Below are 3,931 nucleotides of genomic sequence, written 5' to 3' on the forward strand. Positions count from 1 at the left end.
TATATATATATATATAGAGAGAGAGAGAGAGAGAGAGAGAGAGAAAGAGAGAGAGAGAGTGATAAAATGCTTTAACCCTTAATTGGCTATAAAGCTGCATTTTTCGAATAGTTGGATATATGAAAAAAAAAAAAATTTTTTTGGCTGTTTTGAAATTGACGTGTTCCAAAAGTATAAGTGAAGAAATGGGTTTTTTCTGTTTACATACTTTCCCAAGACTAGTAAGGTTGTTAAAGAAACCACGATGTACGATAAAATCTATAGAATACGTCAATAAGAAATTTTTTTTTAATTAGATGTGCCACTATTCACGAAAAGACGCGAAATATGCATTACAGTTTTGGATGTTTTTTTTTTTGCTAATTTACAGTAGATAATTGATTGAATAACATAATAATTGTCGATAGCAAACTTTATTTAATATTAGTTTTATGAGAAGTCATTAAATATCATGTGAGAGTGGGTGCAGAAATAAAATAAAGGATAACTATGTTTTATTGACTGATATTTTATTGTTCTTTATATCATTATTATATAAAACAAATAAAACAGTTATATTTGTAAAGAAACTATGCACAATAGTAAAATGAAATCTCCTTTCAAGTAGTTTTAATCCAATAAAAAATTAAACGAGCCCAGATCGATCAATGAATAAATAAAAAAAAAATCACAAGGCCACTTCATTGAGCAATAGAGTATATAATCATCGAAGAAAGATCACGAAGGAAAGATCCTTAAAAAATTAATAAGTTTTGAAACTTTCCTTGATCGAAATAAAATTTCACACGGGGTTCAATGTAAAAACAAAAAACGATTAAAACTTTCTAATAAGATTACAAGAAATTTCTAGAAACATTGATGCGTAGCTGAAAAAATGAAAGCCTCTTTTCCAGGTAGTCTTAACTTTTCAAGCCTACTGGAAAAGGTGATAAGAAGTTTGCCTTGTGTTATAAATAGTAGAATGAAACTATAGGAAAGTTTGTTATCTTGTATGGTTTTAATGTTTTTGAAAGTAAGAAGAGTCCTAAAACATCAAGTTATTAACTTTCCAGATTTAACTGGAAAACTAATCTTTCAAATAAAATTAAGGGATATATGTCAAATATTGCTAGAACATAACCCTCAAAAAGACCTATTAGGGCAAAGAGAGAGAACACTTTATTAAATTTGGAGTACGGCCCAGCTGCATTAGGTTGCCTCTCATTCACAGCATACTGAATATAAGTAAAAATAATTTGTTTTGAAAGTTACATATAAATATTGATAGTATTAAAAATTTGTATTACATCCCAGTGATACATGATTTTTTTATTGTATTTATTTGTTCTATCTATTCATTATTCTTTTAACATTTTATTGAAGTTTTAGATATCAGAGTCTTACTTGGATGTGCTTTGTTTAAATCAAAAGTTCTGTTTTGTAGAAATATTTTTCTTTCTGTATCGCATATTTCAACTTAAACCTCAATAAACCTACCTATTCGAACTTCCTGACCATTGTAAAAATTACGAATGTTTGAATTGCTGTAGTTAAGAAACTTTCGAACCGACGAAGATGAGGTTTAGTATTCTTTAAAATTTTTTTTTTTTTTATAATTTATTTATTTTTATTTACAACTGTATACATATATACACATCAAGTAAATTTGCTGTAAGTGATATTATGACATGATACAAACATGTGGAGAATCTACCCATTGATTGAACTCCAAAAACACTTCTAAAGGAGAAGATCTCGAGGCCATCTTCTTTCCAGACGCCTAAAATGATTATTAGGTAGTGAAGGAGAAGCCAGGTTAGAAACGAGTTGGTTTGGGTGGTTGGGAAGTTTATCATGGAAGGATTGGTATCTGGTTCTTGCCAAATCGGCAGCATAGGGGACATTGAGGTCCTGATGGATGATTTGATTTGTGACAAAGTAAGAAGTATTGAGGATTTTAGGTAGGATTTTGGACTGTAACGATTCTTTAAAAATGTAAAATTAATTGTACATATACTTTTTAAATTATCTTCTTCTTAATCGTTTCCTCTTCTATTGTTGCGCAGAGGGAGTTGCCAGTAAAGCCAAATCCATAAATTCCAATCCTGTAACATTTGCTGCCTCCTCTCGCCGATTCCCCTTCTGTCAAAGGCCTACCTGATACCTTCCAGGCCCTTCTCTGAGGTCTTCTTCCGTCAACTTGGCCGTACTCAGTTCTCTGGCATTCGAGAAACATGACCAAACCTCCTGATTGCCATCTATCAATACGACCAATTTTTTTCCCTATCCTGTTATCTCTTATATGGTCTCTCTTTAATTTCCTTTCGACGCTTCGCAAGAATCGCATCTCTGTGGTCTGAGCTTGTCTTTTATGCTTAGTGGAGAAGGTCTATAACTGATTGAAGTAGATGGTAAGGTATGTGATTTGTAGACGATCCTTTTAGTATCTTTATTTATTTCTCACTTGTCCAGGAAGCATTACTTAAAGGTGTTAAAGCAGAAGTAAACTGACTTTACTCTCTACCTAATTTCTCCGTAGATTCAACTATTGAGTTATCTAACTAGGCGAGCACTGACAAAAGTACGTGCTTAAGTATCTGTACCGTAGTTGATAGGGTTGCTTTGATTTGCTCTTTTCAGGGCGTTTTCAAGTATGAGAGTTAATTTTTTAAAAAAACAGTTAAAGTGCAAAAATGTCGCTGACTTTTGTCAAACACAGAAATTTTAATAGATTTCTCAGATTTATATTTAGGAACCCAAAAAATATAGTGAACTTTAAGAAAACCTATTATTTAAAGTTTTTTTTCGCAACAATAAGCGATTTGTTTAAAATCAATCACCAAGTGTACTCCCTAGTGCTGCAATCGTTGGTTTTAGCTTCAAATGTAACTGGACTTTTTTTTTTTGTTAGTAACCTTAAGATTATGTTTGAAACATTTTTGGATAAGATGATTTTTTGTTCGTCGGTGTATTTTGCCATAAAAATTAATGATCTAGCCAATTTAGATTTTCAGACAATTTTGTTCGTAATCTACGCCAAAAATGAAAACAATTACTCCCTGTTCGACTTAAGCGCATTTCTTCGACTAACTGATAGATTACTAGGTATTCCCTTAAGTTTGAAGATCTGTAGTACAGAAGAAGCGCTAGTAGAGCAGTATTACAGAAACATTTTCTGTCCAAATCAGTGATACAGTAAATTATATAATTAACATTATTTAAGTGTTCACATACTGGATTATTTGAACAACCATTACTGTTGAAGAAGTAGGTACATGAGTTGATTTGAAAGTATACATTTTAATTTTCCATTTATGGAAGCAGTTTAAAGAGAAATTTATAAACATTATTTAAAAAGTAATTTTGTTTAAATAATATAAAAGATAAAGAGAGGCACAGTAGAACCCCTATTTAGCTGGAAAACCGATTAATTTTACTCATACACTGGTAAAAATTAATATGTAACACACAACTTAATATATAAATGAAATATATATTAATTTATGAAGAAGCTAAATTTATTAAACCAATTTATAATAATTTAAAAAAAATAGATTTATGATTAAACAATGAATTACACAAAAACGATCTTTAAGTTTTTAACAGTTATTACAATGTTACCTTCTTTGTGTTATATTGCCGTATTATTTATATTTGTTTTTAATTTATCTTACTAGTTTCTGGACTTAACGAATTATGTCCAATCGCCGACTAAGCAGGTTCTTGTGTGGTTGAAGGAACACAAGTGGCCTAGCTTATAATTAATAAGTCTTAGTCTCAGATATGTTTTCGAAACATTAGTTTCAAAATCGATTTGTGATCCTTCTGACTTTTTTTTTTCATATTCTGATTCGAATAAACTATAAATATGCAAACCTTGACATACGATAAGATAAGGAAAAGTATTACATAACTAAACTAACGCCTTTTCTTTCCTCAAAAAATATTTTTA

At 30.4% G+C, this 3,931-nt stretch overlaps 1 protein-coding gene across 1 annotated transcript in view; it reads right to left on the reverse strand.

Moving 5' to 3' along the window:
- The window catches only part of LOC106685363 (lactosylceramide 4-alpha-galactosyltransferase), a gene marked incomplete at its 5' end in the record, with an annotated part of 93,299 nt that overhangs the window by 48,985 nt on the left and 40,383 nt on the right, over window positions 1-3,931 (reverse strand).

This window comes from Halyomorpha halys, unplaced genomic scaffold (genome assembly GCF_000696795.3).
Source record: "Halyomorpha halys isolate HHAL.00 unplaced genomic scaffold, Hhal_1.1 Scaffold685.1, whole genome shotgun sequence".
NCBI lineage: Eukaryota > Metazoa > Arthropoda > Insecta > Hemiptera > Pentatomidae > Halyomorpha > Halyomorpha halys.